The sequence below is a fragment of the Mercenaria mercenaria genome, chromosome 16, assembly GCF_021730395.1.
Source record: "Mercenaria mercenaria strain notata chromosome 16, MADL_Memer_1, whole genome shotgun sequence".
Taxonomy (NCBI): domain Eukaryota; kingdom Metazoa; phylum Mollusca; class Bivalvia; order Venerida; family Veneridae; genus Mercenaria; species Mercenaria mercenaria.
In genome coordinates this window covers 11,765,491-11,786,414 of record NC_069376.1, presented here as the reverse complement: position 1 = coordinate 11,786,414, position 20,924 = coordinate 11,765,491, and the positions used below count along the sequence as shown (strand labels likewise).

Sequence of the window (20,924 nt, the reverse complement as noted above, 5' to 3'; positions counted from 1 at the left end):
TCAGTTATATTGGAATTTCATGCGTTTGATTTTTAACCAATGGGACTGCTTAGTTGATGTTATAGAACTACTACAAGTGTCTGACAGGAATATTGTTTTTATTTGCGTATTTTTATGGCGGGATAATTTTTGTTGGTTTAATGAATTCGTAGAATGTTTGTTTTCATTTTACATTCTTAGAAAGAGACATTTTTGTTGTTTACTCCGCACCGGAATTTGATACTTTAAATCAACACAGCTTTAAAATAAGGTCCGTGAAGTTGGCAGTTGGTTAGGCATTAGACATTCAGAAAGACATTCGAAACGAATGCCTCTCCGAGAGGCATTAGACATTCGGAGAGACATTCGAAAAGAAAAGGTGAATGCCTATCTAAGAGGCATTAGACATTCGAAGAGACATTCGAAAAGAATAGACGAATGCCTATCTGACAGGCATTAGACTTTCGAGAGCCATTCGAAAAAAAAAATAGACGAATGCCTATCCGAGAGGTATTAGACATTCGGAGAGACATTCGAAAAAAATAGACGAATGTCTATCTGAGAGGTATAAGACATTCGGTAAGACATTCGAAAAGAATAGGTGAATGCATATCTGAGAGGCATTAGACATTTGGAGAGACATTCGAAAAAAAAAAAGGTGAATGCCTGTCTGAGAGGCATTAGACATTCGGAGAGACATTCGAAAAAAATAGATGAATACCGTTATGAAAGGCATTAGACATTCGGAGAGACATTCGAAAAGAATAGGTGAATGCCTATCTGAGAGGCATTGGACATTCGGAGAGACATTCGAAAAAAATAGATGAATGCCTATCTGAGAGGCATTGGACATTCGGAGAGACATTCGAAAAAAATAGGCGAATGCCTATCTGAGAGGCATCAGACATTCGGAGAGACATTCGAAAAAAAATAGATGAATGCCTAATTGAGAGGCATTAGATATTCGGAGAGACATTCGAAAAGAATAGGTGAATGCCTATCTGAGAGGCATTAGATATTCGGAGAGATGTTTGAAAAGAATAGGTGAATGCCTACCTGAGAGCCATTAGACATTTAGAGAGACATTCGAAAAGAAATGGTGAATACATATATGAGAATCATTAGACATTCGGAGACACATTCGAAAAAAAATGAATGCCTATGTGAGAGTCATTAGACATTCGGAGAGACATTCGAAAAAAATAGACGAATGCCTATATGAGAGGTATTAGACATTCGGAGAGACATTCGAAAAAGTCAAGGCGAATGCCTATCTGAAAGGCATAAGACATTCGGAGAGACATTCGAAAAAGATGGGCGAATGCCTATCTGAGAGGCATTAGACATTCGGAGAGACATTAAAAAAAATAGATGAATGTCTATGCATAAGACATTCGGAGAGACATTCGAAAAGAATAGGTGAATGCCTATCTGAAAGGCATTAGACATTCGGAGAGACATTCGAAAAGAATAGGCGAATGCCTATCTGAGAGGCATTAGACATTCGGAGAGACATTCGAAAAAAGAGGCGAATGCCTATCTGAGAGGCATTAGACATTCGGAGAGACATTCAAAAAAAATAGATGAATGTCTATTGAGAGACATTAGACATTCGGAGAGACATTCGAAAAGAATAGGTGAATGCCTATCTGAAAGGCATTAGACATTCGGAGAGACATTCGAAACCAATAGGTGAATGCCTATCTGAGAGGCATTAGACATTCCGAGAGACATTCGAAAAAAGAGGCGAATGCCTATCTGAAAGGCATTAGATATTGGGGGAGGCATTTTAAAAAAATAGATGAATGCATATCTGAAAGGCATTAGGCATTCGGAGAGACATTCGAAAAAGATAGGCGTATGCCTATCTGAGAAGCATTAGACATTCGGAGTGACATTCGAAAAAAATAGATAAATGTCTATCGGAGAGGCATTAGACATTCGGAGAGACATTCGAAAAAAAAGGTGAATGCCTACCTGAGAGGCATTAGACATTTAGAGAGACATTCGAAAAGAAAAGGTGAATGCATATCTGAGAGGCATTAGACATTCGGAGAGACATTCGAAAAGAATAGGTGAATGCCTATCTGGAAGGCATTAGACATTCGGAAAGACATTTGAAAAGAATAGGTGAATGCCTATCTGAGAGGCATTAGACATTTGGAGAGACATTCGAAAAAAAAATAGGCGAATGCCTATCTGAGAGGCATTAGACATTAGGAGAGACATTCGAAAAAAATAGGTGAATGCATATCTGAGAGGTATTAGACATTCGGAGAGACATTCGAAAAAAAGGTGAATGCCTACCTGAGAGGCATTAGACATTCGGAGAGACATTCCATAAGAATGGGTAAATGCATATCTGAGAGGCATTAGACATTCGAAGAGACATTCGAAAAGAATAGGTGAATGCCTATCTGAAAGGCATTATACATTCGGAGAGACATTCGAAAAGAACAGGTGAATGCCTATCTGAAAGGCGTTAGACACTCGGAGAGACATTCGAAAAAAATAGACGAATGCCTATCTGAGAGGCATTAGACATTCGGAGAGACAATCGAAAAAAAGGTGAATGCTTACCTGAGAGGCATTAGACATTCGGAGAGACATTCGAAAAAAATAGATGAATGCCTAATTGAGAGGCATTAGATATTCGGAGAGACATTCGAATAGAATAGACGAATGCCTACCTGAGAGGCATTAGACATTCGGAGAGTCATTCAAAAAGAATAGGTGAATGCCTACCTGAGAGACATTAGACATTCGGATAGACATTCGAAAAGAATAGGTGAAAGCCTCTCTAAGAAACATTAGACATTCGGAGAGACATTTGAAAAAATGGATGAATGCCTATCTGAGAGGCATTAAACATTCGGAGAGACATTCAAAAATGTCAAGGCGAATGCCTATCTAAGAGGCTTAGACATTCGGAGAGACAATCGAAAAGAATAGGTGAATGCCTATCTGAGAGATATTAGACATTCGGAGAGACATTAGAAAAAATAGGTGAATGCCTATCTGAGAGGCATTAGACATTCGGAGATACATTCAAAAAGAATAGGTGAATGTATATCTGAGAGGCATTAGACAATCTATTTACTTCGAATGTCTCTCCGAATGTCTAATGCCTCTCAGATAGGCATTCGTCTATTCTTTTCGAATGTCTCTCCGAATGTCTAATGTCTGTCAGATAGGTATTCACCTATTATTTTCAAATGTCTCTCGGAATTTCAAATGTCTCTTAGATAGGCATTCACCTATTCTTTGCGAATTTCTCTCGGAATGTCTAATGTCTCTCAAATAGGCATTCACCTATTCTTTTCGTGTCTAATGCCTCTTAGATTGGCATTCACCTATTCTTTTCGAATGTCTCTCCAAATGTCTAATGTCTCTCAGGTAGGCATTCACCTATTCCTTTCGAATGGCTTTCCGAATGTCTAATGTCTGTCAGATAGGCATTCGACTATTCTTTTCGAATGTGTCTCCGAATGTCTAATGCCTCTCAGATAGGCATTCGTCTATTCTTTCGAATGTCTTTCCGAATATCTAATGCCTCTCAGATAGGCATTCACCTATTCTTTTCAAATGACTCTCCGAATGGCTAATGCCTTATAGGTAGGCATTCGTCTATTTTTTTTTTCGAATGTCTCTCCGAATGTCTCATGCCTCTCAGATAGGCATTCACCTATTTTTTTCGAATGTCTCTCCGAATATCTAGTATCTCTCAGATAGGCATTCACCTATTCTTTTTGATTGCCTCTCCGAATGTCTAAGCCTCTTAGATAGGCATTCGCCTTGACATTTTTGAATGTCTCTCCGAATTTTTAGCGCCTCTCAGATAGGCATTCACCTATTCTTTTCGAATGTTTCTCCGAATGTCTAATGTCTCTTAGATAGGCACTGACCAATTCTTTTCGAATGTCTCTCCGAATGTCTAATGCCTCTCAGATAGGCATTCCTCTATTTTTTCCGAATGTCTAATGCCTCTCAGATAGGCATTTACCTATTCATTTCGAATGTCATTCCGAATGTCTAATGCCTCTTAGATAGGCATTCGACTATTCTTTCGAATGTCTCTCCGAATGTCTAATGCCTCTCAGATAGTCATTCACCCATTCTTTTCGAATGACTCTCCGAACGGCTAATGCCTCTCAGGTAGGCATTCGTCTATTCTGTTCGAATGTCTCTCCGAATATCTAATGCCTCTCAGATAGGCATTCATCTATTATTTTCGAATGTCTCCAGGAATGTCTAATATCTCTCAGATAGGCATTCACCTATTCTTTTCGAATGTCTCTCCGAATGTCTAATGCCTCTTAGATAGGCATTCACCTTGACATTTTTGATTGTCTCTTCGAATGTTTAATGCCTCTCAGATAGGCATTCACCTATTTTTTTCGAATGTCTCTCCGAATATCTAATGTCTCTTAGAAAGGCACCCACCTATTCTTTTCTAATGTCTCTCCGAATTTCTAATGCCTCTCAGATAGGCAATTGTCTATTTTTTTCGAATGTCTCTCAGAATGTCTAATGCCTCTCAGATAGGCATTCACCTATTCATTTCGAATGTCTATCCGAATGTCTAATGTCTCTCAGGTAGACATTCACCTATTCTTTTCGAATGACTCTCCGAATGTCTAATGCCTCTCAGGTAGGCATTCGTCTATTCTATTCAAATGTCTCTCCAAATATCTAATGCCTCTCAGATAGGCATTCGACTATTCTTTTCGAATGTTTCTCCGAATGTCTATTGCCTCTCAGATAGGCATTCGTCTGTTTGTTCGAATGTCTCTCCGAATGTCTAATGCCTCTCAGATTGGCATTCACCTATTCTTTACGAATGTCTTTCCGAATGGCTAATGTCTTTCAGGTAGGCATTCGTCTATTTTTTCGAATGTCTTTCCGAATGTCTAATGCATCTCAGAAAAGCATTCACCTATTCTTTTCGAATGTCTATCCGAATGTCTAATGTCTCTCAGGTAGACATTCACCTATTCTTTTCGAATGACTCTCCGAATGTCTAATGCCTCTCAGGTAGGCATTCGTCTATTCTGTTCGAATGTCTCTCCGAATATCTAATGCCTCTCAGATAGGCATTCGACTATTCTTTTCGAATGGCCTTCTGAATGTCTAATGCATCTCAGATAGGCATTCGTCTATTTTTTCTAATGTCTCTCGGAATGTCTAATGCCTCTCAGATAGGCATTCACCTATTCTTTACAAATGTATCTCCGAATGGCTAATGCCTCTCAGATAGGCATTCGTCTATTTTTTTCGATTGTCTTTCCGAATGTTTAATGCCTCTCAGATAGGCATTCACCCATTATGCGAATGTCTCTCAGAATGTCTAATATCTCTCAGATAGGCATTCGTCTATTCCTTTCAAATGTCTCTCCGAATGTCTAATGCCTCTCAGATAGGCATTCACCTATTTTTTTCGAATGTCTCTCCGAATGTCTAATGCCTCTCAGACAGGCATTCACCTATTCTTTTCGAATGTCTCTCCGAATGTCTAATGCCTCTCAGATAGACATTCGTCTATTCTTTTGAAATGTTTCTCAGAATGTCTAAAGCCTCTCAGATAGGCCTTCGCCTATTCTATTCGGATATCTCTCCGAATGTCTAATGCCTCTCAGGTAGGCATTCATCTATTCTATTCGAATGTCTCTCCGAATATCTAATGCCACTCAGATAGGCATTCGACTATTCATTTCGAATGTCTCTCCGAATGTCTAATGCCTCTCAGATAGGCATTCACCTATTTTTTTTCGGATGTCTATCCGAATGTCTAATGTCTCTCAGGTAGGCATTCACCTATTCTTCTTGAATGACTCTCCGAATGTATAATGCCTCTCAGGTAGGCATTCGTCTATTCTATTCGAATGTCTCTCCGAATATCTAATGCCTCTCAGACAGGCATTCGTTTATTTTTTCTAACGTCACTCCGAATGTCTAATGCCTCTCAGATAGGCATTCACCTATTCTTTACAAATGTCTCCCCGAATGGCTAATGCCTCTCAGATAGGCATTCGTCTATTTTTTTCGAATGTCTTTCCGAATGTCTAATGCCTCTCAGATAGGCATTCACCTATTATTTGCGAATTTCTCTCCGAATGTCTAATATCTCTCAGAAAGGCATTCGTCTATTCTTTTCGAATGTCTCTCCGAATGTCTAATGCCTTTCAGATAGGCATTCACCAAGTTTTTTCGAATGTCTCTCCGAACGTTTAATGCCTCTGAGATAGGCATTCGTCTATGTTTTTTCGAATGTTTCTCCGAATGTCTAATGCCTCTCAGACAGGCATTCAACTATTATTTTTGAATGTCTCTCCGAATTTCCAATGCCTCTCAGATAGACATTCGTGTATTCTTTTGAATTGTTTCTCCGAATGTCTAAAGCCTCTCATATAGGCCTTCGTCTTTACTTTTCGAGTGTCTCTCCGAATGTCTAATGCCTCACAAGTAGGCATTCACCTATTATTTTCGAATGTCTCTCCGAATGTCTAATATCTCTCAGATAGGCATTCGACTACTCTTTTCGAATGTCTCTCTGAATGTCTAATGCCTCTCAGATAGGCATTCGTCTATTCTTTTCGAATGTCTCTTCGAATGTCTAATGCCTCTCAGATAGGCATTCGCCTATTCATTTCGAATGTCTCTCCGAATGTCTAATGCCTCTCGGAGATGCATTCGTTTCGAATGTCTATCTGAATGTCTAATGCATAACCCACTGCCAACTTCACGGACCTTTTAAAATAACAAACCGTACTGTCATTATTAATTCCAAACTATTTGATTTACGCAAGTATTGAGTTAAGGAATAAAATAACTTTTTCGATGTTCATGCAAAGTGAACGACAGAATAGGGTTTGATTAACAAAGTCTGTTGATATCAAATAATATGTAATAATTTCTTCCTTCGTACTAGTATGATATATAGTAAGTATACATACGACGTTATTAAGTGGGATCTCGCGACTTTCCTCTTACTACTGAAAGTGCAATGAAAGAAAAATACGGCGGGAAGTAAGGGGTTTTGCGGGGACGTAAAAGGCTAAAACTCGCAAGAACTAAGTAAGTATCTTACCCATTCCACCCCTTAGGCGAATACACCGCACAATAACTAAGACATAAATAAAGGTGTTTGCCCGTTTTTGCTTACAAGATAAAACTGAAGTAAAGAGCCAGAACTACCAATATACTCGTTTTGTGAAATAATTCAAATACTACAGTATCTTACAAATAGATTTTTTTGCATTGTCATGACGCCGAAATACCAATCATGAGAGGACAGAATCTTGTTACGAAATAAAAAATCTCGGTAAAGTTATTTTTTGGTAAAATCTTTTCAAACTGTCCATCAGTATAATATCAAGTTTGTGATATCAATAATTTGTAGCATATATGACATTATTATTATACCAGATTTATATAGCGTCCTTTTCATGATAAACACATTCAAAGGCGCTTTACATATAGCAAACGCAGCCACACAGGGCGCGAAATTCATTCACTACTAGTACTGACACAGAGCAATCTGACCAGAGGGACAGAGTGAGATAAAGCCCCTAGAACAGAGATAACAGAGAGAGAAACAGGCCTGTCCGGCTAACTTAGCCTAGCTTTTTGTGAATAGACAGTCTTGATCTGGAACGTGTCTGGTGTATAGCACCGATAAACGCAAAGCCGTCTTTCCTGGGAAGAACCAGTACAGGCCTCTTAGTCAGGTGGGAGGTACTCAAGAGCATCTCAGAAATCCCCAGTTCCTGGACCGAGTTTCGAACCCCGGACGTCTGGATTGGCAGACAAGTGTGTTACAACTAGACCACCGGACATGGAATATATACGTTACGTTTCGTACACGGCAACGTCATTCTGCTTTCATTTTCCCGCAATTTTTTTGTGATTTACTTGTACTCATTGTACTGTTGAAATTTTGAATATACAAACTTGTATTTGTTTTTAATTTTCAGATTTTGAAAGGTCAAATAGTGATCTCAATAATTATTTTGTGATTTTACTTCGACTTTTGTCACCAATAAGATAAGGTCTAATGTAAATTAAGGCACCGCCTAGCATGGGGATTTATCTTTTATATATCCACTTACGAAGAAATATTTAAAACTCAAAGGAAAGTAAAACTTCGCTCTAACAGTGAACTTTACATTTAGTGTCATCATACCTCTTACAGCGAATATCATACCTTGCCGTGACAATGACGTCATTCACCGGGTTCTCGCGATTTATGTTCTTTTTTGCACTCTACACAGAAACGTGACGGCCTTTACACTTTCTTACTGTTTTAAAAGTGTCTTTAGTTGCATGTGCAGTTTTCATTACGAAAAATAAATAAAAGAATCATGTTGGCGCGGTTTACGAATTTCTGTGACTGATTCATGGTGCTCGGATGCTCATGCAGTCAATCAGACTGCGACGTGTACATTAACCGGAACCGGAAAACATCGGAAAAAAATGCCTCAGTATATGCAAACAACAAAGATGAATAACTTTATACGGACGTTACCGTCTCGGGTATTTTCATCCCCGGCGCTTTGCGCCGTGGTTAAGTCCCCTATTATTCCATATCTATTTTATTTATCCAATCGTGAACGTTTATTTGCAACCCATTCATACCGTATTGGACGCACGGGCATACAACAATAACTAGAACCTTTAAACATTTTCACATATTTTTAGTATTATACAGTTCTCTATTTTAAAATATACTCATAGCCCGAACGACCGTCAAAATATCCGAATTAGATCCATGTGATATCTATGAATATTGTTTTGTTTATCAAAAATGTAGAAATTTTACATTAACGAAAGAAACAGATTGAATTTAATTCATCATTTTAAATTACAATACAGATTATTTTCCTTCTTGTTTTCTCAACTTGTAACTCGTCCAAATTATATCCCCGTATTGTTCAAAACAATGTTGATTTTAAAAGCTAATAATAGAACAGCCCAAATATATTGTGTCTATCAAAATGTAGAATATGTTACTTAGCGCATAAGAAAATTCGATCTGCGTAAATAGCAGTACTTTGTAAAAGAGTTACACAACACTTTACCATTTTCTTTTGTTTTCAGCTTACTACATGTGCAATCGGTTTTTTTCCTGCTTTTGAAATTCTATCATGAAGACTCGATTCTGTCGATTTAGAACGTGTGTTAAATAGTATAGACAGCTGGTCACTACAAAATATATCTTTTTATTAATATCATTTTAACATTGTATATCAATGTGTACTGAATTCCATTATAGTATTGTATATACAGTATAATGCAGGCCTATTGATACCGTCTCTTACAGATAAAGTAAAAAAAAAATGGACCACAGGGCGCAGCTTGAGAACAAGAAATACAGGAACTGGGTGAGAGCCGGGCTTGGTTTTAAATATGTAAAAGACGGCTTGGAGCCATTCTGCGACCACCTTGTTATTCAGCTGCATACTGATATCTTAGATAAAGTTAAACAGAAACACACTCTTTCGGCAGTTTCATGTGGCCTTTGCGATGTACGCACACTCCAGCCGGACCATGTTCAGACTAAAACTAGACAGTGTCCTCTCGGTCAAACACATTGTAACTGTCTACATCCACGCGGGAAAACGTCTTGTCGCAACAACGTATGTGGTGCCATATACGACGAAATTATTAGGCGTCACGCATCCACTCCTCCTGCTCCATGCTGGAGAAACACAGATGCACATCAGTGGTGTACTGAACCTTGGGCTGTTGCAAAATGTTTCATAAATGCTCCAGGATATGAACACAAGCTAAGAGCAACTGAGTTTGACTGTTCCGGCTTGTTGCATCTGTTGATTGATACCATAGAGTTCCATCAACATATCCAGAGTGTTATATCTGGCAATGATGCTTTCTCAAGGGTAAGTAACATATATACACATTATGCTTAATGTTTACTTTCAAGTATATATACGGTTACAACAACAATGACATTAACATGATTAATATACTTTTTAAAAAATGTAATGAGCAGTTTGAAAGAATTTTATGAACAAAACATGTACTTGCAATCATTTTCGAGCTTATCATTGTATTGAAAATGCAATAGCTTCTTTCTACCTCGCGTAATCGTAATTTCGTAAACAGATATGTGCGCATGGGCGGCAGGTAAGTACTACAACATTGACAAGAAGAAAATACGACGTAAGAAAGTCGAAATAATGAAATCATGCAAAACGTTGACTGAATCATTTTCAAATTGGATAACCATCAAACCATGTAGGCTGCTTTTCCAAAACAGAGATAAACCAGAAAAGAAACAAGCATAGTGAAAATGACACTGTATAAAGACTAAAACCAAAAGTCTTTTAGTATGAACAGTAAGAAATTTCTGTTTCCTATACAGAAATTCTAACCTGGCATTTTCCTTTTTATGCCCCCACTTTGGGGGCATATAGATTTGCTCTTGTCCGTCTGTCCTTCCGTCCGTCCGTCCGTTCTTCCGACAATGTTGTGTCGCGCGTAGCTCTGAAAGTATTTGACGTACAGTCACAAAACTTTACAGGAATGTTGGTCAGCATGTGTAGTCAGCATGTGTAGTTGTGCACCTGGGGTTTCGCGTCCGGATTCATTCAGTCATGTAGAAGTTATGGCCCTTGACTTAGTAAACAATTGGTCATTTTAATGTTGTGTCACGCATAGCTCCAAAAGTATTTGACCTAGAGTCACCAAAGTTTACAGGAATGTTGGTCAGCATGTATAGTTGTGCAACTGGGGTTTCGCGTCCGGATTCATTCAGTCATGTAGAAGTTATGGCCCCTGACTTAGTAAACAATTGGTCATTTTAATGTTGTGTCACGCATAGCTCCAAAAGTATTTGACCTAGAGTCACCAAAGTTTACAGGAATGTTGGTCAGCATGTGCAGTTGTGCATCTGGGGTTTCGCGTCCGGATTCATCCAGTCATGTAGGAGTTATGGTCCCTGACTTAGTAAAAAATTGGTCATTTTAATGTTGTGTCGCGCATAGCTCCAAATGTATTTGACCTAGAATCACCAAAGTTTACAGGAATGTTGGTCAGCATATGCAGTTGTGCACCTGGGGTTTCGCGTCCGGACTCATTCAGTTGTGTACGAGTTATAGCCACTGACTTAGTTAAAAATTGGTCATTTTAATGTTGTGTCGTGCGTAGCTCCAAACATATTTGACCTAGAGTCACCAAAGTTTACAGGAATGTTGGTCAGCATGTGCAGTTGTGCACCTGGGGTTTCGCATCCGGATTCATTCAGTATTGTAGGAGTTGTGGCCCCTGACCTGGGAAAAAATTGTCATTTTAGTGTCATGTAGTGGGGGCATCTGTGTCCCATGGACACATTTCTAGTTGATACTAGAGTTAGACATTTATTCACCAGTAAGACTCTGATCTAAAGTTGCACGTAGATACTTCAGATGATTCAGATGTGAAATTTATAGTTTGATTGAAGATTTTCTGCTAGTTTTTTTCAATGTTTTTTTACCAGAGTCATCCGCATAAAGTAGATCTAATTGTGTGGTAGTGGTAGTAGTGCTGGTGGTCTGAGATATTCGTTTTGGTCTGTCTCTGAAAATCAAAGTCCAACATACATGTGTGTACTATTTTCGATCGAATATTTCACACATATATCACACAGGTGATCTTTTCGGTCGAATATTTCACTCGTAATATACGTATATTTGTTCTGTTACATACACGACCCAACAATGACATCACATTTCATCTAATAATGCTATTAGAATAGAAATAATATGAAATTACTACGCCTGACGTATAGCCGCCCATTATGTAAAAATTATCTAATTGAAATACGTTTTGTATCATATTATTTACAATGCCCCCACCTCCACCATTCCTTCGAAGAGGGAGGGGTATATTATTTCGCAGATATTGGCCGATTTGTCGGTACATCAATCGGTTTCCGCTAAATAACTCAAGATGATTGATTTTAAGTGGAGTGGGTCAAATGTCACGGTTACAGTGACTGGAAGAGTCAATCGGTTTCCGAATGATAACTTAAGAATGTTTAGGCCTAAGATCATGAAAGTTGATAGGGAGGTTGGTCATGACCAGCGAATTACTCCTTTTCATAATATTGAAGTTGGTGGATTAAAGGTCAAGGTCAATGTGACCGGGAATAGTTAAACCTTTTCCGGAGTCATAAAACTTAATAGACAGGTTGATCATGACCAACAGATGACTTATTTTGATTTTGAGGTCAGTAAGTCAAAGGTCAAGGTCACAGTGACTCGAAACAGTTAAACCATTTCTGGACAATAACTTGAGAACGCTTGGGACTCAATCACGAAACTTAATATGGCGGCTGATCATAATGAGCAGACGTCTGCTCATGATTTTGAGATTAGTAGGTCAAACGTCAAGGTCATATTGACCCAGAGCAGTAGAACTTTTTACTAATTGACTAGAAAATGCTTTCCACCCGAGTGACATAGCCCTTTTCAAACGTAAGTCAAATAGTGTTCGCTTTACAAAAAGTGTTCATTATACAAATCTCGGTTACAAGACACTAGTTCGCTATACGTATATACGGAACCTCGGTTATAAGGAACATTTTTAGAGATCCCAAGCTATTCCTTATAAGTGAGGTTTACTGCACCAAGCCTAAGATATGGTTTGAATATAAACGAACCTTTGTACCATATCTGTCACAGATTAACAAAAAGGAATTAAAAACGTTATAAAATGAAGCTTAAATTTGATTCAATCACGTGTAAGATAAAACAAATACATGTATTCCTCTTTTTCCTAAAAAGTTTAAACGATAAATATATCAAGTTTTTGTCATTATTTTGTGATAGACATGTTTAGGATAAACTTGTGTAAAGGGAGGTAACAATAATACTATCCATTCTTAATTATAACCGGATTCTCTCTATTTAAACATAGATCTCGATTACAAGACTATTCTCTAGCTGTGGCCGCAACATCAGTTCCGTCGGAACGAATATTCTATTCCGCCGGACTTTTGATAAATAAGTTGAGAAACAGACTGTCCAGTGACCTCGTGGATAACATTATTTTTCTGAACAAAAACAAAGTGTCTAAGGACATTACTTCTGTGTAAGTGCAAACACTCGACCTTGTGTGAACATTATAGACTCAGTTACGACTGAATTTGATTAAGTGATTTTGTAATAGGGAAAATTTCAAAAGACATTATACATGTATATCCAATTATATATCCAGTCAATTTGAAAACGTCGTTGCTAAAGACAATCTATTGATATTTGAAGTTTGCATTGTTGTTATAACTTTAGTTGCTAGTTTACAGCGTGAAAATTGTTTTATTCACCATATCTATTATGCTTTTTGTGTAATAAACGAAACAAACTTTCTACGTCGTTTCATTACTGTGTTTGTGTAATCAACGAAACAAATCCATCTTTTCATAATGAGTTTGCAATTATATTAAGCCAATTTTTGAAAGAAAATATTCTGGCACTACAGTATTCATCAGACTTAAAAATCCTTCTCCCTCAACGACACTTAGTGGCATATAATCCATAACAACCATATTCGCTATCGACTGAGTTATTTTCTCACTTTCAGACGATGACACTTTTTTCAGTGTTGAAACAAACTCTGACAGAGATGTTTGCTTTTTTGTATCGTCAGTATTTCCACTGTTAATTGATGGATGTTTTCCATTGAGTTGATTCCGGAGGTTAGAAGTTCCTCCAGAATAAGCAAGGGTAGTCTCACACAGGTTGCACTTAGCCGATTTTCGATCATTTGCATGTGTAAAGTACTTCCAAACGTCGGAAGTAGTCGGAGGCATATTGCTAGCAAATTGTATCAATTGTTACGTCTATAATATTAAGAACTGATTTAGGACATTGAAAAGTTTGTTCAAGCTTTTTTTTTCAACAATATCCAAAAAATTAATTCGATACAATTTGAGTAAATTATTACGGCGTATTAAGGTAATGTTACGGCGTATTAAGGTTATGTTACGGCGTATTTAGGTGATGTTACGGCGTATTTAGGTAATGGTACGGCGCATTTAGGTGATGTTAAGGCGTATTTAGGTAATTTTATAGCGTATTATATGATGTTACGACATATTTAGGTAATGTTACGGCGTTTTAAGCATCTAAGTAATGTTACGGCATAATTAGGTATTGTTACGGCGTATTTAGGTAATGTTACGGCGTTTCTGGGTAATGTTACTGCGTATTTAGGTGATGTTAGAGCGTATTTAGGTGATGTTATTACGTAGTTAGGTGATGTTATGTCGTATTTTGGTGATGGTAAGGCGTATTTAGGTGATGTTTTGTCGTATTTAGGTGATGGTAAGGCGTATTTAGGTGATGTTATGTCGTATTTAGGTGATGGTAAGGCTTATTTAGGTAATGTTACGGCGTATTTAGGTAATGGTACGGCGTATTTAGGAGATGTTAAGACGTAGTTAGGTGATGTTACGACGTATGAGGTAACTGCATATTAAGGTGATGCTACGACGTTTGTAGGTGATGTTACGGCGTTTTTAGGTAATGGTACGGCATATTTAGGTAATGTTAATAAATATATAAATTCAAAGATGTACTGTTCTTTTCATCTGTTGACACATACTATAAGCAGTATTTGGGGTATTACGGTAACACATACAAACAAGAGATTGTTTTTCACGAAAAAAGTTTGTCTCACACATACATGAAAACAAAGATTGTAAAATGCCACATATTTAGGGCAGTTATCTCTAAGGTGAAGGTTGGTGGAATTCTACAGTGGTATAAAAAGAAAAAGCACGAGCATTATAGAAATTGCTAAATCAAGGGTCACAAGTCTGCTGAGATTCATTAAATTATTTGCAAAACTACGTCCGTGAGTTTTAGTTAACTTCGTCCTTCTGGCATAAACCAGGTAGTGTAAACATTGTTAAACACAACAAGTCAAGGGTCATAATTCCACTTATATTCACTGAAACGGAAGATTGCGGTGACATGCACTGTTAGGCTTGGCAGTGATTACTTTTGTGTAATTCTTCCTCTTGATAGCCTAGCAGTTGCGTGGAAAAGGTAAACTATGAAAAATCATCCAATGAAAATTAATAATCCGGAACATGCACTGAGGCTTGGTACTGATCACTCCTGTAAGATACAATAGAACAGAAGTGGGCAAAAGCTTAAAATTGACGAAACAAGGATCATAACTCAACTGAAGTTCATCGAACCAGAACATGACGACGACATGGCAATGGTCACTTCTAGTGAAGTTCTGTGAAGGTCCGCCTGGTGGTGTCAGAGGAGTTGTGCATAAAAACTTTGTGAGATAGACAGACCGACGTACAGACTTACAGCACTTATAGCAATATATCTCCCCGTTACATGTAGGAGACATAAATATGGTCGCAATGAGGCATACAAAACAACATTAAATAAAATTAAATTAAATACAGAAGAAACATAAGACGATACCCTGGCGGTATAGTCAACGAAAAATAAATGGTTTAAGTATATCTTGTATTTAAAAAAAAACACGATTGACCTGTAATCGAGATCTATGTTTAAATGGAGAGAATAGTCTTTTAATCGAGATCTATGTTTAAATGGAGATAATAGTCCTGTAATCGGGATCTATGTTTAAATAGAGAGAATCCGGTTATGATTAAGAATGAATGGTATTATAGTTACCTCCCTTTACACACGTTTATCCTAAACATGTCTATCACAAAATAATGACAAAACCTTGATATATTTACCGATTTAAACTTTTTAGGAAAAAGAGGAATATTTGTTTTATCTTACACGTGATTGAATCAAATTTAAGCTTCATTTTATAACGTTTTTAATTCCTTTTTGTTAATCTTTGACAGATATGGTACAAAGGTTCTTATATTCAAACAATTCCTTAGACTTAGTGCAGTAAACCTCACTTATAACGAACAGCTTGGGACCTCTAAAAATTGTTCCTTATAACCGAGGTTCCTTATATCCGTATAGCGAACTAGTGACTTGTAACAGAGATTTGTATAATGAACACTTTTTGTAAAGCGAACACTATTTGACTAACGTTTGAAAAGGGCTTTGTCACTCGGGTCGATCATGAATCTTTATATGAGAAAGTTGTGAGTCAAGTACCGGTCCTCACCTAGAGGAAAGATGGCAAGGTAAACTGGCTGCATGTATATGTGTTGAAATACGGCGATTAAACCTAAACTAAGCCAAAATGTACGTCGGTAAGAATGACGTGATTTGTGTTTATTTTCAGGTTTCTTATTTTTTATCTTCTATTTAATTAGAGAGCACTAAATAAGTTGCAGCATTTACCTTGCTCGACTGAATGTTATTTGAATCAATCCTAATATAAATAAAACGTTCAAATAATTGATACAAAGTCTGTTAAAGTAGATCACCAATTAAGTTTAGGACATACAGTGCATAACGACTGGATAACGGCGCCATACATACGGATGAAAGTTTAAATTATACCTATAGTTTTGCTATTGTCCATTTTAGCACTTGCTATAATTTTTGAAATTGGAAATTTAGTGAACTTAACTATTTGCCATTGTTAATCACATGTGATTAACACATTTGTTCAGGATGGTATGACATGACCCTGTCCGCGGCTAAATTCCGTTCACTATTGTAACCATGAAATACATACTACATGTAGCTCTCGAACATAATCTCGAGTAAATACAAGTTAATGATGATATCATTTATTTTCTTTTTATCATATCCGTCCACTTACCTATATATGTCACATGTTAACACATAATCATGTTAGAAACGTTTGGTCTTTGATATGATCTAAAAGTTTTTGCAGCTTTCGTGAATGAATAGGAAAGCAGAGAAAATCATACTGATACAAAGATTATAGATTAAATGCAAAATTATTGGACGGTTGCAAGTTTCGAACCATCAAAACAATCACTACAAAAATGAAAACTAGTACATGTCTATCAACTCAACCTACTGCGCCTTCAAGTCAACTCTTGAATCTTTTTCCTATATCTTTTGTTTTAATACATGTTGCTAAAAATAGAAACGCCATAATATTGTACGGTACTTATAAAATCGCACATGTATGAAACATTTAGTGAATACAAATATAGCGTTATCATTTTGCTAAACTTCGATCCAATCCCTTACTTGATCTAGGTCTGCCTAAACACCTTTACTAAACTTTCAATCCAATCCTTACTTGATCAAAGTCTGCCTAAGCACCTTTAAAAATAACTATACCATGAGCCGCGCCATAAGAAAACCACCACAGTGCATTTGAAAAGTAGAAACAACGATGGTGAAAATTTAAAACCACGATGAAGAAGTGCCGAAACCACGACTTTGTAAAGTCGAAAAGTCGAAACAACGATGGTGAAATTTGAAACTACGATGATGAACGGTGGAAACTACAATGATGAGACGACGAAACCACAATGTCTTAGAGTCAAAACAGCGATGGTGAAAGTTAAACCCAAGCTGTTGAAAAGTCGAATCTACGATGTCAAAAAGTTGAACCAACGATATGAAAAGTCAAATCTACGATGTTGAAAACTCGAAAGTATAGTATTGAAAAGTCGAAGCAACGACACCGCGATGGTGAAAACCTGGTGTTAAACTTTCGATTCAATCCGTTACTTGATCAAAGTTTGCCTAAGCACCTTTAAAAATAATTGTACTATGAGCCGCGCCATGGGAAACCAACACAATGAATTTTCGGCTAGCATGGATTAAGACCAGCATGCGCATCCGCATAGTCTGGTCAGGATCCATGCTGTTTGCTGACGGTTTCTTTAATTGGCATAGGCTTTGAAAGCGAACATCAGGCTGGTCTGGATCCATGCTGGTCGCAAATGCACTATGTTGGTTTTCCCATCGCGCGGTTCATATCAATTTTCTTATCTGATTTAAAAACATCTCCTTTTATTAAACCTAAATGTCTTCCGGGTTGATTTCTTGTATTTACAATCTGGATTTTAAACGTAATTTAAATGACATGCACAGCTTTGATATTAGGAATAGTTATACAACTAAATTATCTTAACAAAGGAAAAACTGTTAACAAACATTTTTGTTTTTAAGTTCATAACCTTTGAAACTGTGATTTAACTAAAACCATTTTATTCAAACATGAAAGTATATACTGTATGCATTACACATTTACACATCGCATAAACTTCAAAAAGAGGAAGGTCTATATGTTGCAGATGAACCTGTCTAAGCGGCCACAGGTATTATTTGTTGTTTCTTTTCTGTTCGTTTTGGGTTAAACGCGGTTTGTCAGTTGTGACGGCGGGCAGTTAACTTTACAGGTGTTCCCTGGATTCTGTACCAGTACAAACCTGTTCCCCGCAAGTGACTGCCAACGTCTATACATGAGTCGGAGGTGGAGGACGAATAATTACAGATAAAATGTCTTTTATAAAATCGCCAGGGAAAAATACGTCCCGCCCGGGTATCGAACTCGCGACGCTGAGATGCATATATCTGCGCTACTCTTATTGAGCTTAGCGGGCGAGTCCGTCACCTGTATTAATCTGTCATTCGCCTTAAGAAGCGACTTCTCAAGTGACTTTTTGTTCTAATTTCGACATGTATTAGGTATGAACATTAGTCAGTTTAATAATAATATATCATTTAAAGCTTCTCAACCATCACCCCTACTTTCTTTACCCAATCTATAAAAATACATATAAAATTTACTTGAAGTTAAACACTTGTCATGCTGGATATGGCCTTTGAGATCAATGTAGGTCATGATCAGACTGCACTGTTCGTCAATCAGTCAGTTTCTGTTTGGTATACACCCTTTTAAGAGTTAAATCTTCTACCCAAACTAAAAGACGGATATGTTAATAATAAAAATTTAACAACGTAAGGGTTAATTTTCAACGCTAACCATGATTTAAGTTACTTTTTTGCGATGAGCTGACTTTAAAATTTATAGCCATGACAGTGTGTGCTTTACACATAATGGTCAGTCTATAACGGCTTACACAGATTTGACTGTATGCTTTTTCAATAGACCAAATGATGATACATAACGGCTTATACAGGTCTGACTGTATGTTTTTTCAATGCACAAAATGATCATCTATAACGGCTAATACAGGTTTGAATGTATGATATTTCAATACACAAAATGATCATCTATAACGGCTAATACAGGTTTGACTGTATGTTATTTCAATACACAAAATGATCATCTATAACGGCTAATACAGGTTTGAATGTATGTTATTTCAATACACAAAATGATCATCTATAACGGCTAATACCGGTTTGACTCTATGTTATTTCAATACACAAAATGATCATCTATAACGGCTAATACAGGTTTGAATGTATGTTATTTCAATACACAAAATTATCATCTATAACGGCTAATACAGGTTCGACTGTATGTTATTTCAATACACAAAATGATCATCTATAACGGCTTATACAGGTTCGACTGTATGTTATTTCAATACACAAAATGATCATCTATAACGGCTAATTCAGGTTTGATTGTATGTTATTTCAATACACAAAATGTTCATCTATAACGGCTAATACAGGTTTGACTGTATGTTATTTCAATACACAAAATGATCAGTCTGAGTGTAATGACTTATACAGGTTTGACTGCATGCTATTTCAATACACAATATAATCAGTCTGTAATACAGGTTGAATGTATGTTATTTCAATACACATTATGATCAGTTTATAACTACTTATACACGTTTGACTGTAAGTAATTTCAATAAACATTATGACCAGTCTAAAACGGCTTATATATAGGTTTGACTGTATGTTATTTCAATACACACTATGATCACTCTATAGCGACTTATACAGGTTTGTCCAATATGCACAATGATCAGTCTATAACGGCTTACAGGTTTGACTGTATGTTATTTCAATACAAAATATGATCAGTCTAAAATGAGTTATACTGGTTTGACTGTGTGTTATTTCAATACAAAATATGATCAGTCTAAAATGAGTTATACAGGTTTGACTGTGTGTTATTTCAATACAAAATATGATCAGTCTAAAATGAGTCATACAGGTTTGACTGTATGTTAATTCAATACGCACTATGATCAGTCTACAACGACTTATACATATTTAACTTTATGTTATTTCAATACATTATGATCAGTCTATAACGGATTATACAGATTTGATTGTACGTTAATCCAATGCGTACTATGATCAGAATATAACGACTTATAAATACAGGTTTGACTGCATGTTATTTCAGTACGCATTATGATCAGTCTATATTACTTATATACATGCTTGACTGTATGTTATTTCAATAGATATCATGATCATTTTATTACGACATATACGAGTTTGCCTGTATTTGATTTCATATCCAATATGATCAGTCTAATACGACTTATACAGGTTTTACTCTATGTTATTTCAATACAATATGATGAGTATATAGCGACTTGTACAAGTTTGACTTATGTTATTTCAATACATACAACGATCAGTATATAGCGACTTATACAGGTTTTACTGTATGTTTTTTCAATACAATATGATCAGTATATAGCGACTTGTACAAGTTTGACTGTGTGTTATTTCAATACACATACGGACATTCTATAACGGCTTATACAGGTTTGACTGTATGTTATTTCAATACGTAAATATGATCAATCTATAACGGCTTATACAGGTTTGCACTAATGGGTTCGAAATATGTTTGCAAACATAACATTATAAAGAAATTAAGAATGAGTTCGTTTACATTACAAAATTACATGGTAATTTAACTAAGTTAACCTACTTTAATCAATGCATATAGCAATGGAAATGATTTTGTACGCATGTTATACATATGAATATCAGCAAATTCAGGAATTGATAACACGTGTGCATTTAACTAAAACTTGCAAACGTGTGAATTTTCAAAGAATGAAGCTGTATACAGAGTCGCTTACTTTGAAATACTTGCTCCCAACC

At 36.7% G+C, this 20,924-nt stretch overlaps 1 long non-coding RNA gene across 1 annotated transcript in view; it reads left to right on the top strand.

Annotated features, from left to right (window-relative positions):
- Positions 1-9,872, top strand: part of LOC128549475 (uncharacterized) — a 38,117-nt gene extending 28,245 nt beyond the window's left edge. Inside the window, exon 3 of the long non-coding RNA XR_008367738.1 lies at positions 9,299-9,872. This is a non-coding gene — a long non-coding RNA (uncharacterized LOC128549475). The remainder of the gene's footprint in view (positions 1-9,298) is intronic.
- The last annotated feature ends 11,052 nt before the right edge of the window (positions 9,873-20,924 follow it).